General features: G+C 38.9%; 1 pseudogene; it reads left to right on the top strand.

The window, feature by feature from the left end:
* The first annotated feature begins 7,279 nt into the window (after positions 1–7,279).
* On the top strand, positions 7,280–8,234 carry LOC102859851 (annotated as a pseudogene).
* Positions 8,235–21,711: the final 13,477 nt, after the last annotated feature.

Here is a 21,711-nt window from a genome sequence, read left to right as displayed (position 1 = left end):
CTATTTTCTGCTGATAATCTTAAAGACTTACACATTTTTCCCCAAGGACATGGAATAGCTGACTCTGACTCAAAAAAGACTGAACAAAATAGTCTATTTTTAAATCATAACCTAGTCTTGTCATATACATCTAGAGTTCTTAGTTTCTTTGATTTTATACCACATTTCCCAAAAGGTTTCCCTGTTAATTTTTACTGCTTTGTGAATCTCATTATTCTGACTTACACCATTTCAATTTATTTAAGATTGTGTCAATATTAAATTATCTGTCCCTTATGAGCAATTTCAATATTGTTTAGATGCAAAATAGTCCTAAGTATTACCTCGAAGGCAAAAATCCATGTTATTGCTTATAATGCCATCTTCTCTAACAGGGTAACTAATAATAACTAAGTACAACTTTGAAGCATTCCCACTCTATCTAACTGATCATGACAACAAGAATACCATAAGCTACACTGCAGCTTCTGCTTTTAGTCAATGACAACTACACTTAGACAGGGGAAGAAAAAAAAGACCAAAGATTAACTTAAATCTTGAAAACTACTATAAAGACTTCCAGAGTTACCTGTGAAGGGTGTAAAGAAGATAAAAGTATAAAGAAGTTCCTTGAGTTTGGGTTGTTTTTTGGTTGTCTGCCCTGTCACCTGGTGTGATGGGGGTTGGACAAGTAGAATTATTGGTTCAGCTTCATATACTACAGACTTAGAGCCCAATAAATCAACAATTTGGAAATCAACATACAAAATTCTAAAAGCTCAAGAAATTACTACCTCTCTCTCTAGCCAAACCACTAAAATAAGTCAACTTAGATAGACCAAGAACTTTTAGACCATAACTTCTGTGTTCCAGAAACATTTTTAAAATTTTATTTATTTTCTACTAGTTTATTTTGGAAGGAGGAGTGGCATCCACTTCCATAATAGCTTGCCTCCCGAAACCCTATGAACCTGGAGAGAGGAAGAAAGGCACCCAAGCGTCCTCTCCTTCATAGGGTTGCTATGAGTTGCCTGCGACTGGACTGCACTTAACAACAACTAGTTTATTTACAAAATTTGAATACAAATTCAAGCAAAGCTGCAGCCCTATTTCTAACCTCACCAGTAATTATCATAACGTGGGCCACTTTAATTTTGATCATCTGTTGTTGTGACATACTTTGAAATCATTTGCAAATCATAGCAACCCTAAGTACAATAGCTCTGAAACCTATCTTGAGGCAATCTCATTGTCTCTGGCACACCTAACATCCATTATCCTAGTTACTGAGTCAACTCATCTCCTCCAGGGTTTTCTTCTCCTGTGCTATCTCTTCACCCTTACACACTTGATATCTTTTTCCCAAAGACTGGACAATGACTAAGGATGATAGAAGGAGAATCAATGCCTTTTAGTTGTGTTGCTGGAGAAAAGTATTGAACACACCATGTACTGCCAAAGGAACAAACAAGTCTATCCTGGAGAAAGTGAAATCAAATTGCTCTAGGAGGCAAGGATTCTGAAGCTCTGTCTCAAATATTTTGGGCATGTGGCCAGGAAGGAACAGTCCACCCTCCAGAGAACATCATAAAGAGCTACAGTGTAACGATGAAGGTATGACCTTGGAGCCTGAACTTCCACCTCAGTCACAACTAGACACCTCTTCTTTCTAAGGACAAGTTAAAGGAGATTCAAGACTTCACCCTTCTACAATGTGACTCTCAGTGATGTCAGTGGAAGCCAAATGGAAGTGGTAAGAAGGTACTTCTCCCTCTCTCAGCTAGTATTTAGCAACAAGAATCAAGTGAGACGTTAGTACTTGCAATCCCATCTAGCAATAAGGATATCTGTCTCTCTATGTCAACAGAGACAAGGTACAGAAGTTGGACTTCCACCTCAGCTTTACAGTAATGAAATGACGGCTCATTTACCTGCCAGAGTGACGTCAACAAAATTCAATTAAAATGTTGTTGTTAGTACAATTCATATCAACCGTATGAACAAGAAATCTGAACCTTGTCCTGCCTTAAGCCATCCTCATCCCTTCTGACACATTTGTATACATTGCTGCAGTCACTGTATCAGTCCATTTCGTTGAGGATCCTCCTCTCGTCTGCTGATCGCCACATCTTTCCAAGCATAATGTCCCCCTCCAAGAAATAGCCTATCCTAGCAACATATCTGATATATATGAGATGACGTCTTTTGTAATTTTTGCCTCCAAGGAGCACTCTGGCTACACTTTTCCCAAGACATATTTGGCAATCTGTGAGATATTCAGACCTCTTCTCCAATGCCACACCTCAAAAAACATCAATTCCTTTGTCATTCTTATTAACTGTCCAATACGTTGATGCATAGCATCTGATTGAAAATATCATGTTCTGAATCAGGCACACCTTCGTCTTCAAACTTATATCATTGCTCCTCAGTAATTTGGAGAGATCCCTGACAGTAGACTTGCCCAATATCCTGATCTATGGACTACTCATACCCAGGGTATTGATTACAGCTCCAAGTAAGATGAAATTGTTGAAAATTTCAACATTTTCTCCATCACAAGATTGCTTATCTGTTAGTTCAACGGTGGGGATTTTTGTCATTTTTGTGTTAAGATGCAAACCATAATGTAGGCTATAGTCTTTGGTCTTCTAAAGCAATCATTTCAAGTCCTCCACACTTTCACCAAGCAATGTTGTGTCACCTGCATAATGCAGGTTGTTCATAAGTCATCCTCCAATTGTGATCCCACGTTCTTCTTTTTAGAGTTCAACTGTTTTTGTTAGCATATTTTTAGTGGTTTGTGAACACTTCTTCATTTAAATTGTGTTTTGTGCATGTACATTTTTATAGCACTTCATTTGTACTATATTACATTCCATTCCATATAATAAACTTTTTTTACATTGTCTTATAATAAGTCCAGCTTTTAAATGATTTGTTCAATGTACATTCTTCTCAAGGTTAGCCACAATTTGTTATGATCCACACAGTCAAATGCCTTTGCATAGTCAATCAAATACAAATAGATGTTCTTCTGGGATTCTCTGAGTTTGGTCAGGATTCATTTAATATCAGCAATGAAATCCCTGGTGCTACAATCTCTTCTAAATTCAGCTTAAACTCCTGGCAGATTTGTCAATGTACTGTTATAGCATTATTTTTTTTCTTTTTGCCTTGCATATGATATTAAAGATACTATTTGATAATTCCACATTCTAGTGGATCACCTTTCTTGGAGATGGGAACAAATAATTGATTTCTTTCAGTGTGTCAATCAGGTAACTATCCTGCAAATCTTCTGACATAGTTGGTAAGCACATCCGGGATACATCTGCTAGTCAAAACATGTGAATTGGTATCACATTGATTCTTGAGACCTTATATTTTTGCCAATACCTTCAGTGCAGCTTGAACTTTCCTTAATGACTATAGGATTTTTTGTTTGTTTGTTTGTGTTGTTGTTGTTTTACCATTCATTGTCACCCAATATTTTTTTTGAGAGAGTGATTCTGCGTATTCCTTCTATCTGCTTAAGATGCTTCCTGAATCACTCAAGATTTTACCCACAGCATCCCTCAGTATTGCAACTCGAAGCAGCCTACAATATGGATTGAGACTCAATGTCAAGAAGACAAAGATTCTCATCACTGGACCAACTGGCAGCATCAGGATGGATGGTGAAGAGATTGAAATTATACACAGCTTTAGTTTGCTTGGCTCCATAGTCAACAGTCTTGGCACCAGCAGCCAGGAAATTAAAAGGCGCATTGCCATGGGAAAGTCTGCTATTAGGGACCTCTCCAAAGTACTGAAGAGCAGTGGCGTCTCTCTGGAGACCAAGGCGTGTCTGATACAGGCCATGGTCTTCGCAATCACTTGTTATGCATCAGAGAGTTGGACAATGACCAGCGAGGATAGAAGGAGAATTGATGCCTTTGAGCTGTGGTGCTGGAGAAGAGTATTGAGAATAAAATGGACTGCTAGGAAAACAAACAGATTTTTCCGGGAAAGGGTTAAACCGGGTGGCTCCTTGGAGGCAAGGATTCTGAGGCTCCGTCTAACTTACTTTGGACATGTTGTGAGGAGAGACCGGTCCTTAGAGAGGGTCATCATGCTTGGGAGGGTGGAGGGACGGTGCAGAAGAGGAAGGCTCTCTATGAGGTGGATTGATTCAGTGACTGGGATAATTGGGATGGGAGTGTCAGAGACAGTGCGATTGGCACAGGACAGAGCGGAGTTTAGGGCTGTTGTACATAGGGTCGCTATGAGTCACAGGCGACTCGATAGCTCATAACAACAACAACAACATGCTAAACATTGCCTCTGCTACCAGGGTAAAATGGTATGTCATGAAAGTTTTTATTTGCAGAACTTATAATGCCAGTGATTTTGAGCATGTTTTCATGTATCTGTTGGCCATCCAAGTGCCTTCCTCTAAGAAAAGTCTTTCCACATCTTTTTCCCATTTTGTAATTGGGTTACCAGGCTTTTTCTTCTGGAGGCCCAGGAGTATTTTGTAATCTGTTATGATGAGACCCTTGTCTGAGATGGTTTTGCTAAATGTTTGTTCTCAATCTGTAGGTTTTCTTTTCACCCTGTTGGAAAAAGTTTTTGTTGAGGACAAAGATTTAATCTTTAGAATGTTTTTGGATAATCTTCAGCATGATCTTGCTTGTGTATGATATTAGTGAATATTGTTCAATAATTTCCATACTCTTTTGGGTCCCCTTTTTTTGGAATGGGAATAAATATTGCTGTCTTCCAGTCAGTTGGCCAGATAGTTATCTTCCAGATTTCTTGGCACAATCTCGTGAGCATGTCCAAGGCAGATCTGTTTGTTGAAATATGTTAATTGGTATTCCATCTATTTCTAGGGCCTTATTTTTGTCAAGTCCTTCAGAGCAGCCTGTACTTTCTCTTTCTTCACCACTGCCTCTTGATTATATACTGTTTCATGAAATTCTTCTGTGTCAAATAATTCTTTTTGGAACAGTGACTCTGTATACTCCTTATATCTTCTTTTAATGCTTCCTGGATCATTCAATGTTCTTCCCAAAGCATCCTTAAAAATTGTGACCCTAGTCTTGAATATTACATTCAGATTCTTTTGAATTGTTAAATGTTCTGGGAAAAGGGAATTCACTAGTAATAGTCTTCTATTCCCATTCTTCTACACACTCACTGCTGAAGAGTAGATTCTGACTCATGGAGACTCTCCCATTGAGTGTCCATAGTTGTAACTCTTAATGTCTCATCATTTTCCCAAAGAGCACTTGGTAAGCTCAAATCACTCATCTTCAGTTAACAGCCTAGTGGTTAACTCATTGCACCACCAAAGTGCCTTCTTTCATCTACATCATGGAATAAATGCTGAAATAAGTATGCAAGGCAAAGACATCTTAATTGGTTCTTGACCTGATTCCTAGCATCATTCATTGGGAATGCCATTTTATCCACATATGATCTGCTTTTTAATTTATATCATAAAAAATGCCAGATGTGCATGTCAGTCAACATTACATTTTTGGTGGGAGAAAATTAGTCCCAAATCCTTTTATCCACATGGAAATTGCAAAATGATCTGCATTAAACATTTGCTGTATTCTAAATGAAGTATTTTTCCAAAGAGACCATTTAAAGCATTTATTATCATTGAACATATGGTCTCTTCTTAATATCTACTGGATTATTTTCAACACAAACATAAATAGGAGTGTAAGGGAAATTTACTCTAGCAGATTTTACAACAGATGTCAATTATATTGAAGTGTTCCATAAGGGGCACTAACTTTATTATTGACATTGTAATAGAGACAGCCAATGACTGTAATTAGCAATTGATCTTGGCAGTATGTAGATTTGTAGTTGAATGAAGAGAATACCATTGTATTCCTAAGGTTTAGAACATCAATACTAATCTGTACTTGTTCAAAGTACCATATACTATAAAAATTAAATGTGAAATATATCATAAATTAGAATCTTGTTAACAAATTTTCCTTTAAAAATACTAGAGAACTGGAAGCATCTCACTGCCTGATCTCAAAGCCTACTACACAGCCATAGAAACCAAAATAGCATGGTATTGGTACAATGACAAACACATTGACCAATGAAATAGAATCAAGAATGTAGAAATCAATACATCTACCTATGGGAAAATGATAGTTGACAAGGAAAAAAAAACCTTATTAAATGGGGAAACAACAACTTCTTCAACAAGTAATGCTGACAAAACTGGACATCTACCTGCAGAAAACTGAAACAGGAACTGCAACTCACACTATCCACAAACACCAACTCAAAGTGGATCAGAAATCTATGGGTAAAACCCAAAATCAGCAAGATCAAAAGAGACAAAATGGGAACAAACATGGAAGCCTTAGTCAATGGCATAAATAGATTTTATATATATAATGTGCAATTAGGTGAGTATTATATTTATGAGTGAGACTTTCTAAAAATTAAATCATATGTTCATCAAAAACTTTTCCGAATAGAGTGAAAAGAAAACCCACAGACTGGGGGGGGGGGCAGGAATGACAATGGAATCTGAGACAAAGGCCTCAATCAAATTTACAGACTACTACAGGGCCTCCTCAAGAAAAATACTGATAACCCAAAAGACATGAAAAATACTTCATCTAGGAGGATATTTGGCCAACAAACACATGAGGAAATCTTCAAAATCACTAGCAACTAGAGAGATATAAATTAAAAACAACAACAACAAATCAACAATCAAGAAAAACAACAAAAAACCCAAGAAACCCCAGTGAGATGACATCTCACCCTAGCAGCAATAGCAAAGTTTAACAGGACAGCAAACAATAAATGCTGGAGAGGGGAGAGGATACAGAAAGATTGAAAGTCCCATGCACTGCTGATGGGATTATAAAATGGTACAACCACTGGTACTAGTCTGGCGTTTCTACAAAATGATTAATACAGATGTTCTGTATGCCCAAAGTACTCCACTACTAGGAATATGTTTCTAAGGAAATCAGAGCTGAGACATAAACCATCTATATTCATCAGAAATAAAAGTTGGGTTTAGAAGAGGTCGTGGCACGAGGGATATGATTGCTGATGTCAGGTGAATCATAACAGAAAGTAGAGAGTAGCATAAGAATGTCTATGTGTGTTTATCAGCTATGTAAAGGCATTTGGCTGTGGATCACAGCAAGTTGTGGCTAACATTGAGAAGTTTGGGAATCCCAGAACACCTGATTTTGCTCATGAGAAACTTATGTCTAGACTAAGAAGCTATTTTCCAAACAGAGCAAGGAAACACTGAATGGTTCAAATATTGAAACAGAGCTGGGCCAATATAGTGGTTCAGGTGGTTCATCTGGAGTTTAAGGTCTTCCTGTTCTCTCACAACCATGCTCTGAGCACCGGGAAGGAGGAGGTGATGAGGCTTTGCATTGGGGAGTTGAATGATGACACAAAAGTGCTTCTATGTTTACATATGCTAGAAATTAATTGCAACCAGTTGTTCAAAAGATCGACACGTGAAGATTTCTCACATTTAATTTTGTCATCTTCTTGCAGAATTCTGAATAAAGAAAGGATAGAGTAGAAATTTATCAGAGCACTGTCTGCAGTTTCACAGAGGCAGAGAGCTTGGCTGAACTCATAGGTCACCCCATGAGAGTTGTGAGCTAGGATCATTCCCATCCTCACATAACTGTTTGGCCTTCCCATGTTGATGTTCACACATAAGCTTTGTACCAGATGATGGATCAAGACTTTGCAGGACTGATTATTTTTTCCTGTTTCACAAAAGATAAAAACACAAAGACTGACAAATGTTCCACACTTGTTTTCAATCTATAGAGGCCACAAAGAGCTCAGAGTTCCTTAATGGTTTACAAGACTTCTGGAGCTCCAGCCAGCACATCCCCATTGAAGGCCGGAAAGAAGAGGAAATGCCTGAAAGTAGTGAAATTCCAATCCATATTGTACCTTATGTTACCGTTAGGAACTTGAATCAGCAGTAGAGTTGCCCAAGATCATGTTCCAGGAAGACTAGGATGCCTATGGGATGATCCACAGACTACACACATGAACTCAGTGATCAAAATCCATAATGGTTTAGCATTTATCGAGAACCTGTCTAGTCAGATATCTGAAGTCTCAGAACCTCTTCTTTGGTGTTGGAGGACAGAACAGAACAAAAACAACAGCATTGGTAAGGGTTGCAACAAGAAAACGAAGAATGTATGCAAGAGCTTTCTTCCCTAGAATAAGGCAGGAGACAAAATCAGAAAAGACAAAGTATCCAGACATAAAATTAATTAGGCTAAATCAATTTTGAAGGAGTATAAAGTTGAAGGACTCACATTATCTGATTTCAAGACTTCTATAAAGCCATAGGAATGAAGACAGTATGATATCACAGAGATGGACATAAAGACAGATGAAACAGAATGGAGAACCCAGGAAGAAGATTCACAGACACAGTCAACTAATTTTGACAAGATATAAAAGTTACTCATTGGAGGAAGGATATTCTTTACAACAAATGACCATCCATAGGCAACAAAAGAGTGAACTCCCAGTCTAAACCTCACACATTATCTAAAAATTACTCAAGATCAATCATAGATTTATATGTGAGAAATCAAACATTTAGAACAAAAATAATTATAGAAAATCTTTATGACCTAAGGTCAATCAGTTATTGGACTTCACTAAAAAACGAAAGTATTGATGCACTATCGTGTTGATTGCCTTCGAGTCGAGCATAACCTATAGGAACCCTATGAGCAAAAGGCTTTGAAGCCCTTCAACAGCTATTGACATTTATCAAAGTTCATAGTTTCCAGAGGCGTGTTGTTTAGAAAGTGGATGTTACTTCTGCTTCCAAACCTGTCATAGAATGTTATTGGTTGAGTCGCCTGCAATGCATAGCAACCCTATGAACAGCAGCTCTGAACCCTTCCCTGTCCTGAGCCATTCTCACTAATTCTGACACACCAACCCCCACTGCCCCAGTCACTGTATCAATCCATTTGATTCAGGTTCTCCCTCTCCTGTGCTGTCTGTCCACCCTTCCAAGTATGATGTCCTTCTCCAAGAACTGATCTCTCCTGGCCTCATGCCCAAAGAAAATAAGGGAAAGCTTCAAAATCCTAGCCTCCATGAAGAGACTTAATTTCACCCTCTCCAAGACAGACCAGTTTGTTTTCTTGGCAGTCCATGTTCAAGACTCTTCTCCAGCACCACAATTTGAAAGTGTCTATATACTAGGCTTATAAAAATTAAAAACTTTCACTCTAAAAAAAACCTTAAGAAGAGGAAAGGATAAACGACAGAATATTATTGTGTTTTATTGACTACGCAAAGGCATTTGACTGTATGGAGTACAACAAAATATGGCTAACATAGGGAAGAATGAGAATGTCAGGACATTTAATTGTGCTCACATAAAACCTATACCTAGACTAAGAAGCAGTTGTCTGAAAGAACAAGGGAACATGTTGTGAGGTACTATTAAGTTCAGTTTGACCTATAGCAACTCTATGAACAACAACAGATCAGAAGCCTGTCCGACCCTGTGCCATCCTCACAATTTCTGACATATTAGAGTCCATTGTGGCAGTCACTGTGTTAATCCACCTGGTTAAGGGTCTTCATCTCTTTCACTGACCTTCTAACTTTCTGAGCATTAGGTCTCTCTCCAAGGAATAGCCCCTCCTAGCAATATACCCAAAGTATGTCGGGTGAAGTTTCATCATCTTTGCCTCAAAAGAGTATTCTGGCTACCTCATCTCCAAGACGTATTGGTTTGTTCTTGTGGCAGTCCATGGGATGCTCATTGCTCTTCTCAACACCATAGGTCAAAGGCATCAATTCATCTTCTATCATCGTTATCCATTAGCCAACTCTTAAATGTATAGCAAGTTATCAGAAAGACCATGGCCTCAACAGATACACCTTAGTCTTCAAATTTACATCATTACTCTTTAATAATTTGGAAAGGTCGCTAATGGCAGACTTTCCTAGTTCAATATATCTCCTGATTTCCTGACGGCTGGTACCAAGGATGTTAATTATGGATCAAGTTAGTTGAAGCTGTTGACAGTTTCAATCCTTTCTCCATCTATCATGATGTTGCCTATAGATCCAGTGGAAAGAATCTTTGTTTTCTTGGCATTCAGATGCAATCCATATGGAATATTGTATTGTTTGATCTTCTGCAACCAGTGCTTTAAGTCCTTACTTTCAGCAAGCAAGGTTGTGTCATTTGCATAATGCAGATTATTGATGAATCTCCCTCCGATCCTGATGCCACATTCTTCTTCATAGAGTTCAGCTTCTCAAATAATTGCTCAACATACAAATTAAATAGGTATGGAGAGAAATACAACCCTGACACCCTCTCTTCTTAATTTTAAACCCTACAGTGTTCTCTTGCTCTGTTTGTACAAAAGCCTCCTAGTCTAGGTAGAGATGTCACATGAGTACAATTAAGTGCTCTGGCATCCCCATTCTTCTCAATCTTAGCTAAAACTTGATATGATTCACACAATCAAATGCCTTTGCATAGTCAATAGAGCACAAATAGACATTTTTCTGGTGTTCTTTACTTTCAGCCATGATCCATCTGACATCAGCAATGATATCCCTGGCTCCACAGCCTCTTCTAAATCCTAATCGAACTTCTGACAGTTATATATATGTGTGTGTGTGTGTGTGTGTGTGTGTGTGTGTGTGTGTGTGTGTGTGTACTATTCATCTAACCATTTTTTCAATGATCTTCTGCAATGATGTTTCAGTTATAGCTCCCACAATTCTTCTGGATTGCCTTTCTTGGGAATGGTAACAAATATAGACCTCTTCCAATCTGTTGGCCAGACAGCTGTCCTCCAAATTTCCTGACATAGACTGGTGAGTACATCCAGGGTTGCATCTGTTAATTGAAACAAATCAATTGGTATCTCATCAATTCCTGGGGCCTTATTTTTTGCCAGTGGCTTCAATGCAGCTTCCACTTTCTCCTTCATTATAATTGCCTCCTGCTCATAAGCAATTTATTTCCTGAATTTTTTCAGTGTCAGACAATTCTTTTTGGTACAGTGATTCTAGGTATTCCTTCCACCTTCTTTTGATGATTTCTGGGTTATACAACATATTGCCCATAGTATCTTTTAAGGCAACATGTTGTTGTTGTTGTTGTTGTTATGTGCCATCGAGTCATTTCCGACTCATAGCGACCCTATGCACAACAGCCCTAAACCCTGCTCTATCCTGCACCAACCGCACCGCCTCTGACACATCCATCCCGATTACCCCAGTCACCGAATCAATCCATCTCATAGAGGGTCTTCCCCTCCTTCACTGTCCCTCCACCCTCCCAAGCATGATGTCCTTCTCCAAGGACCCATCCCTCCTGGCAACATGTCCAAGGTATGTCAGACGAAGCCCCAGAATCCTTGCCTCCAAGGAGTAGCTTGGTTTAATCCTCTCCAAGATGAATCTGTTTTTTTTCCTGGCAGTCCATGGTACATTCAGTACCCTTCTCCAGCACCACAGCTCAAAAGCATCCACTCTCCTTCTGTCCTCCCTAGTCATTGTCCAACTCGCTGATGCATAACAAGCGATTGCAAATACCGTGGCCTGTATCAGGTGCACCTTAGTCTCCAGAGAGACACTGTTGCTCCTGAGTACCTTTGAGAGGTCCCTAACAGCAGACTTTCCCATCGCGATACGCTATTTGATTTCTTGACTGCTGGTGCCAAGAGTGTTGACTGTGGAGCCGAGCAAAGTGAAGCTGTGAACACTCTCAATCTCTTCGTCATCCATCCTGACGCTGCTAATTGGTCCAGTGGCGAGAATCTTTGTCTTCTTGACATTGAGCCTCAGTCCATACTGAAGGCTGCAGTCCTTGACCCTTCACAGCAAGTGCATGAGGTCCTCCTCAGTTTCAGCAAGCAGGGTTGTGTCATCTGCATAACGCAGATTGTTAATAGAAGACAACATAGGATGGTTTAAAATCCAAAGAGGTGTGAAACAGAGTTGTATACTTTCTCTATCCCTACACAGTCTATATGATAAACGAAATATTCAAGATATTGGACTCTATGGAGAAGAATGTGGCATCAGCACAAGAGAAAGACTGCAACAAATTGTGTTATGTTGATGACACACACAATCCTGTTTGTAGCAAGTGGAGAAGACTTAAAACACTTGCTGCAGAAAATAAAAGAATACAGTTGACAATATGGGTTACATCTCAACATCAAGTAAACAAAAATCCTTATCTCTGGATGAATAGGCACATTTCTCAATTATGAGAAACGGAGAAAAGATTGACATTGTCAAGGATTTCATTTTCTTGGATCCACAATCAACACCCATGGCTGAGGCAATTAAGAAATTAAAAGAAGTATTGAATTGGGAAAATCTACTGTCAAATCTCTCTTACATTTAAAAAAAAATCCCAAAATTTAAAGGACAAAGATGTTAGCTTAAAAACTAAGGTGTACCTGATCCAAGCCATGACATTTTCAATTGCTTCTTACACATCTGAAAGTTGGACAATGATTTAGCATGACCTAAGAATAATTGACGTCTTTGAAATGTATGTTGTAGAAGAGTATTGAATATTCCATTAACTGCCAAAAGAACTAACAAATCTGTCTTGAAAGAAGTACAACCAAAGTGCACCTTAGAAGAAAAGCTGGTGATAATCTGTCTTTACTTCAGGCATATATTCAGGAGAAATCAGCCCTTGGGGTAAGACATCATGCTGGGAAAAGTAGAGGGACAGTGAAAGAGAGAAAGTTTCTCAACTAAATAGGTAAGATACAGTGACTACCATAAAGGACTTGAACATGACAGAGTCCCTGAGGATGATGCAGGATAGGACATGGTTCAGACAGGTTGTTTGCAGGGCTGCTATGAGTTGCAGACAATTTGATGGCACCTAATAGCAATTTAGGTATGGAAAAATGGGAATGTCTATGTTTTTCCATAACTGAGCTCAACTTGACTTTCACCTCCAGGTCTGCCTGTAGAGCAGACAGCACACACTATCTAATTCAAGTACCAATCCTGATGAAGGCATTTTTCAGGCAAAGTCAAGTATCAGTTATTTCCTCCACCACATTTTCTTTGGAACGTCTTACCATTTTGGGGGCTTTCCCTTTCTTTTCCCTTTCTTTCTCCTTTCTTCTCTCTGGAAATGTTATAGTGATCCTCCTAGTGATGTGTCTTATGTGGAATATGGATATGACTGGGAGAGTTAGTCTACTATAGTCAGGAATCATCTGTTTTTATCCCATCTTCACTGTGATAGAGCCATTGTGAACTGAACATCTTGCACTAGTATCCTATGACATATCTTCATATAGGAAGACCTTTGGATGTCATGAGATACTTGGACTATTAAGGTCTCATGGTCCTGCAGTCTTCTTATCTTATCTCAGAAGTCTTTTAAGAGTACATCAAGTTGAAGATAAAAGAGAGATATTGCAGAATATCAGCTAGCACTTTCCCAGGCGATTATTATATCATCCTTACAGGATGACCAATGCTTTCTCACCATCAATGTTCACTTACTTCCATACCACTCTTGCTGATTAGAATGTATCATATGTCCTTACAGTCTGTTATCACCACACAGTGCTACACTTAGCTCAGCTTCAAAAATGTTTGCCTCCAAACTGAGCTATGTACGTTTGATCACAAGAATATCTATTTTAAAACAAAAGCATTCAGACACACTGGTTTTTCTTATCTTCACACCAAAGCCAAGACTTTGAAGGCTGGAGAACTAGAGGACAATTTAAAGCAATTGGTTGAACCCTCAACAGTGTAATGCCTTTAGAATATTTAGTTCAGCTTTGTATAAGTCTTCCTTAAACACCTTTATAAGAAACCCTAGTGGCACAGTACATAGTAAATCAGGGTGCTAACTCAAAGGATGCCAGTTTGGACCCACCAGGCAGAGAAAGATGGGCAGTTTTCTTCTATAAGAATTTACCAACTCAGGTATCATCTCACCCCCATAGCAGTAGCAAAGCTTAGCAGGGACAAAAACAGAGATTTGTACACCAATGTTTATAGCAGCATTATTCACCATCACAAGACAACAGAAACAGCCCAGATGCCCTACCAAAACTGAGTGAATTTGGAAATTGTACATTCATTCAATAGAATACTATGCAACACTCAGGAGCAATGATTTAGACAAACACTACATAACTTGTGAGAGACTGGAGAGTATTATGCTGAGTGAACTCAGTCTCATAAGGACAAATATTTTATAAGGCCATTGTTGTAAAAATAGAGAGATAACAAGTATGGGTAACATGTATGGGGTCCCAAGGGAGGAAGGGCTGGGAACAGAGGGGTGAGGATAGGTAGGGACTAAACCACAAAGTTGTGCAATTTGGTGAGTGGAGGGAGGGGGTAAAGATTTTGGGAAAGACCTAGCATGGTCCTGAAAAGACAGTAATTATGTGCAAAGTTCAATGGCGATTAATTTTATAAAACATAACATGTGGAAATTATGGTATGAAAACATAATGTGAATGAAGAATAATGTGAAACACAATATATACGAACTTTGTAAACAAATCAATATAAAATAAAAATTAAAAAAATAGAGATTTCACGCTGCATTTCCCATAAACTCAAAATGCCTCACTATGCCCTGCATTTGCCCGTGCCAATGTTTTCAAACTCATCTTGGGTTATTCTTTTTTTTTTTTCAACTGTAACCCAGTCATACTGCATTCTTTCTTTTCTTGCATATTGTTATTATTTTATGTTGTAAAATCTATTTCAACTATGTAGCGGACCCTTTATGACTTAAGTGGGAGCTCTGGTGACTTAGTGGCCAGAAGCTGTGCTGCAATCCCTAAGGCACACGTTTTGAGACCACCACCTTCTTCACAGGAAAAGAATGGGCAATCTCCTCCCATATGATTAACTGTCTCTAAAAATCTGCCAGAGGGTCAGCTGTGGGTCAGTTCTGACTGCATGGGACAAAACAACAACAACAACAACAACATGACTTAAGTAGAACTGTCTGTCTGGTTTCCAAGATTGAAATCTTTACAGAAGCAAAACACTAATTCTTTTCTCTTTTGTAGCAGCTTGTGAGTTTAAATGCCACCAACCTTTTCAGTCACTTAACTGCTGCACGTTTAGGTCTTCTGGGACTTAACCAGCTAAGCACATTTTCTATTTCAGATCATTTAAATGACTGTTACAGTCACTATGTCAATCCATTTTGTAGAAGGTCTTCCTCTTTTTTCTGACCGTCCACTTTTTACAGCTTGATGGTTTTGTTTTGTTTTGGTTTGGTTTGGTTTCTAAGGACTGTCCCCTTCTGATGACAACATGCCCAAAGTTATGTGTGAAATTTTCACCATCCTTGCCTCTAAGTTTGTTTTAAATATCTAAAAACAATTTTGCATGAGTGGTTTTACCTAGTCCCATGAATGGTTTGTTCATTTCTTTACCTTGTTGACTTCAACACATCTTTCAGCACCACTTGCTCAGAGAAGTCTTCCTGCTCACTATGTTTGGTTCAAGTTCCTGTATGATAAATTTCCACAATAGCATATCACTTTACTTCACAACATTTATCACAAATAATTATTGTGTGCTAAGAGCACTGGTGGCCTAAGAGGCAAGAAGCGGCACTGCAATCCCAAATTCTTCCAGGCCACTAGCTGCTCCATGGGAGAAGGATGGACAGTCTCTTCCCGTGCGATCAAATGCCTCTGAAAACCCACCAGAGGATCAGATATGGGTTGGTTATGACTCTATGGTACACAATAACAACAGCCCGTGAGATCAATTACCTGTCCCCAAGTCGAACATAAGCTTGTCAAGGATAAGGAGGGTGGAAGAAAATTATTCCCATACAGTCAACTGTGACTCATGGCATCCTTTTAGGACAGTATAAAACTTCTCCATAGGGTCTCCAAGGCTGTAAAGGTTTACATAAGCTCATTGTCACATTTTTCTTCCAGGGAGCAGCTAGTGATTTGAATCACCAACCTTTGGGTAAGCCGCCTGGCACTTAACCACTGTGCTACTCCTTCAGCAGCAAATAAGTGGTTCTTTATTGTTGATGTGGTCTTCCAGAAAAATACCTCACATATGATATATAAATCTTAGTTTTCAAGTAATGAAAGAATACATGAATGCAAATAATTGACATTATAAAATTTGCTCACATAGACTTCCTCACGAATTATGAAGTTCCCATTCTTAGTACATCTATCATCCCAGGCCTTTTTTCATTCAGCATAAGCCAAAGAGTCATAGTTATTAAAGAGCCTTTTTTGACTTTCTGAAGAACACAAATGTAAGTCAGATGCTGGCTGCTGTCAAGGAGGCAGCCTCAAGGAGGCACTCTGCCTTAAAAAAAAAATTCTTCCCAACAATCTCATCTGTGTATTGAATTCTGCAACATCTACAATGTGAGAAAGGTAGAGTGAAAATAATAAACATTGGCCTAGTCAACTTAAAATATATAAATGGCCTCTCCTTAAGTTAAAGGGGGGGACAGTCTGGTAGCCTAGCAGCGAGAAGCTTGACTACAATGCCAAAGGCACACAGTTTGAATCCACCTTCTTCTCTTTGAGAGAAAAATGAGCAATCACTTCCCGAGTGATTAACTGCCTCTGAAAACCCACTGAAAGGTCAGCTATGAGTCAATTCTGACTGGATGGTACATCACCACCACAATAACAACATGTTAAGAGGAACATACTTCCTAGAACCCAACTGGGAAGAGAAGGAGCAGGGTAGTAGTCTGACTCCTCCACACATCATTCTGCCTAGAAAGTGTGACCAATCAAAGATGATGTATGTATGGAAAGGCGACTATGTTAAGAAACACTCTCACTGGAGAAAGGGATTTATTAGTGCCAATTCATTAGGTGACAGGCACTGTCAAAACGATTCTAATTTATAGTGATCCTCTACATGTAACAGAACAAACCACTGCCTGATCCTGCGACATCTTCACAATCACGTCAATGTGTGAGCCCTTTTGTGCAGTCACTGTTTAAATCCATCTCATTAAGGGTCTTCCTCTTTTCACTCACCTTCTACTCTTCTGAGTATGATTTCATTAGTACTATTCTCCAATGCAATGACACAATATCACTATCAGGTAAATGTTACAGTGTACCCTTCTAGGACTTAAGAGTGTAAAGCTCTGGTGTGCTGTTGTTGTTGTGTGCTGTCCAGTTGGAACCGACCCACAGCTGACCCTCCAGCGGGTCAACAAGCTCCCTTGTGGTAGTCTAGTGATAAGCAATTGCAATGCCAATCGGAAAGCATGCAGTTTGAATACACCACCCACTCTGCATGAGAAGGATGCACAATTTCCTCTTGTGTGATTTACAACCTTTGAAATCCTGCTTGAGGGTCTATCATAAGTCAATGGTACTTAACATAACAGGGCCTGGAAGAAATTCCATATAGATAGGTTAAAATTTTATTCCCTTCATCTGATAGATTATGATAAACTATGCTTGTACTGGCCTTGACATATTTGTTTTCCCTTCCCACTACAGTTGTTATTGTTAAGTTTCATTGAGTTGATTACAAATTAAAGGGACACTATGAACAATGACTCTGAACCCTGTCCTATCCTGTGCCGTCCTCACTATGCCTGATATACTCGAACCTATTGATTGCTCCTGTCACTCCTCTGCTGAGCCATTATTGAGAGTCTTCTTTTCTTATGAAGACTCTGCACTTGTCCAAATAAGAGGTCTATATCCAAGGACTGACCCCTCCTAACAACATGCCTGTAATATGTGAGAAGTTTCATCATCCTTGCTCTAATGAGCAACCTGGTTTCACTTTCTCCAAGACATACTTGTTTGTCCTTTTGGCAGTCTGTGGGATATTTAGTACTCTTCTCCAATACTACAACTCAAAGTTATTGAGTCTTCTTCTGTCCTCCTTAGTAATTACTCACCTCCCAGATGCATAGAAGTAATGGAAAAGATCATGGCTTGGATCAGATATCCCTTAGTCCTTAAAATGACATCACGGCTCCTCAGGCCCTTGGAGAGATCCTTGACGGCAGATTTGCCAGTGAAATACATCTTTTGAATTCTTTAGTATTGGTACCAAGAGCATTTATTGTTGATTCAAGGAAGGTTAAATCATTGATAGCTATCTATCTGTATCTGTTGGAACTCTGGTGAGGACCTCTGTTTTCTTGATCCTGAGATGCAATTTATACAGAAGGCTACAGTCCTTGGTCTTCTGCAGAAAGTGTTTCATATCCTCCTCACTTGTAGGTGCCCTCAAATCCATTACAGCTCATAGCAACCCTTTGAATAAGAGATTGGCACCTTCCCCTACTCTATGCCATCCTCATGATTTCTGTCTTGCTCAAGTCTACTTGGGCAGTTGCCATGTCCATCCATCCTTTCGAAGGTCTTCCTTCTTTTGCTTACTCTCCACCTTTCCTGCATTAAGTTTCTCTCCAAAGATGGCTTCTTCTTGAAAACATGCCTAGAGTAAGTGAGACAAAGTTTCATCATCCCTTGCTCTAAGATGAGCTCTGTTTTATTCTTAGTCAGCCATCCTTAATCATTGCCTAAATATCAGATACATTGGAAGCAGCTGAAAACACCATCGCTAGGCCAAGCACAGCTTAGTATTTAAATTGACATTCTTGGTCTTTTGAACTTTGGAGAAATCCTTGACAGCAGATTTTCCCAATACATCATGTCTTTTGATTCCTTGACTTCTTCTTCCATGGGTGTAAGTTGTGGATCCAAATAAAATTAAATCTCTGGCAACTTCAGTCTTTTCTCTGTTTATCCTAAGGTTGTATATTGGTCCAATGGTGATGAGCTTTGTTTTCTTGATGTAGAGATACAATCCATCTTCAAGGTTGTACAGTCTTTGGTCTTCTGCAATAAGTACTTCAAGTGCTCTTCACTTTCCATAAGCACGGTTGGGTCATCTTCTTAACTCAAATTGTTGATGAGTCTTCCTTGAAACCTCATTCCACATTTTTTTTAGTCCAGCTTCTTTAATGATTTGCTCAGCACATAAATGAAATAGATATGGGAAAAGGACATAACCCTGAAACACACCTTTCCTGGTTTTTGACTAAGCAGTGTTCTTTCATTCTGTTTGGAGAACAGCTTCTTGATGTGTATATAGGTTTTACATAAGCAAAGTTAAGTGTTCTTGGATTTTCATTCTTCTCACTGTTATCCACAATTTGCTATGATACACACAATCAAAGTCTCTTGCATAATCAATAAAATATAAGTAAACATCTTTCTTATATTTTATGCTTTCAGCCAAGATGACACCTGCCATCAGAAATTATCTCCCTTGCTCTACAATCTTTTCTAAATCCAGCTTGAATTTCTAGTAGATCCCTTTATATTATGTTGCCCCAGTCATTTTTTAATAATTTTCAGTAAGATTTTACTTATGGGTGATATTAATTACGTCCTTCAGTAATTTCCACATTCTATTGGATTACTTTTCTAGGGGAACTGGGAACAAATAGACCTCTTACAGTCAGTTTGCCAGGTAATTGTCTTCCATATTTGTTGTTAAAGAACAAGGAAGAGGGGGAGGCACACACATGCTTCTCACCCCCTCCACCGCTATCAGGTGGTCTCAGGTGGCCATGCCCCATAGAATCTGAGCCCTGCTGCCCAGCATGCCTGTACTCACTCTCTCCTACCTGGCTGGTCCCACCAGTAGTATATATTTGTCTCAAAGATTAAGCCATGCGTGTCTAATTACGAAAGGCAGGTATAGTGAAACTACAAATGGCTCATTAAATCAGTTATGGATCATTAGTCTCTCTCTCTCCTCTCCTGCTTGGATAACAGAGCTTATACGTGCCTACACTCACTGACCCTCTTCTAGGGAGTAGGGACTGGAGAGATGCATGTATTTATCAGATCAAAACCAACTCCCTCAGCTTCCCTCCATCCCGACTGGTGACTCTACATGTCCTCTGGCTGACTGCTTACCCTCCCTCCCACCCATCTGTGGCAGCTATAACCCATTTGAATGTCTGCCCAGCAACAAAGTTTAACCACACAGTAAACAATAGTTGTTAGAGATAACATAGAGAGAGTGGAACTCTTAAATACAGCTTGTGGGCTTATGGTATAATTACTATGGGAGGCTGTTGTTTCCTCCAAAAGCTGAACATAGAAATACCATATGACTCATCTCTTCCATTGCTAGGAATATACCCCAAGGAAATCAGAACTGAAACATGAATGGACATATGGACATATGTGCACATATGTTCATAGCAGTGTAAATGGACATATGTTCATAGCACTATTCACAATGGCAATAAAGGGGAAACAGCCTAAATGTCTATCAGCAAACAAAAAGATTGAGAAATTGTGGTATATTTACACAATAGAATACTATGCAGCACTAAGGAATAACGGTTTTATAAAATATTATGTCACAGAGGAGAATCTAGATAGCATTATGCAGTGTGAACAAATGTAATTCCATACAGAGAAATACAGCATAAGACCAGTATTGTGAAAATAGGATACGTGAGTAAGATATCTATAAATGTTCAAGAGGAAAAAGAAAAGAAGAACGGGAGCAAAAAAGGGAAAAGGGGGGAAGTCGCTAACATATCAGAGATCAGGGGACAGATGGAAGGCGAAGGAATAGCGAAGATGCAGTAGGGACTGGGAGAAATAAGTTAATGATAGGCATAGATCAATAGTAATTAATATGTAAAACACAATATACATCAATTATTGTATAAAACACAATGCACATGAATAAAACACAATGTATATGAATTATTATATACAAGTCAATGTACATAATTTTTCTAAATAACTATTTCAGTTAATGCAGTTAATCCATTGAGAAAACATTTTTCTATTTTTTTGGGCAAAATTAAAATAGTGGAACTTGTTGGTCACTGGTTTTTGGGTTTTTTATTAATTTTAATGAAAGTTTACAGAGACTTAGGGTTCCTAGTCATTCATGGTTGCACTTTTCTCCCTGCCCACCCCCTCTCCCCTAATTCACTTTTCTCCTTGATGAGTAAAAGAAAAAACCTCTTTCATTGCTATGCAATCCTTCCCCCCAAATCCACTGTACTGTGCAGCCTTCATTCTGGACTCCTGTCATGACAATAATACCTAATCATATATTCCTTTTAAACAGTTCTCTCCCTCATCTGTTGCAATGCAGTATACATCATTCCTCCCCTTCTTCTCTGTCTTCCCTCAACGCCAATGTCAGTCCTACTTTACAATAGTGACCCTATACAATATTTGTTCTTTTGTGACTGAGATATTTCACTCAGCATAATGTCCTCTATGGTCACACTATTTCAATTATTGAATGTTGCTGGAATAGAAGTACTACAAATATATGCTTTTAACAAATAGAAATTTCTTCTCTTGCCATTTAGGAGGCTAGAAATACAAGTCTCAGATGTAAGTTCTATGAGAGGGTCGCTATAATTCGCAAGCGACTCAATGACACATAACAATAACAACAACAATGGGCTTGAATGTGGCAGAGATTGTGAGGATGGCACCAGCTTGGGCAAGGTTCAGATCTGTTGTTCTTAGGGTCACTGTGAACCATACTTGACTCAATGGCACCTAACAAACAACAGAGCATTGAAGATCATTAGATAACATCTACATCATATTACATACATGTATTTAGAGAGAGGGTCAGCATATAATTCAATCCATGCCACAT

This window comes from Elephantulus edwardii, unplaced genomic scaffold (assembly GCF_000299155.1).
Source record: "Elephantulus edwardii isolate Elephantulus edwardi_28Jun2011 unplaced genomic scaffold, EleEdw1.0 scaffold00110, whole genome shotgun sequence".
Classification (NCBI taxonomy): domain Eukaryota; kingdom Metazoa; phylum Chordata; class Mammalia; order Macroscelidea; family Macroscelididae; genus Elephantulus; species Elephantulus edwardii.
This window is presented reverse-complemented; position numbering and strand designations above follow the sequence as displayed.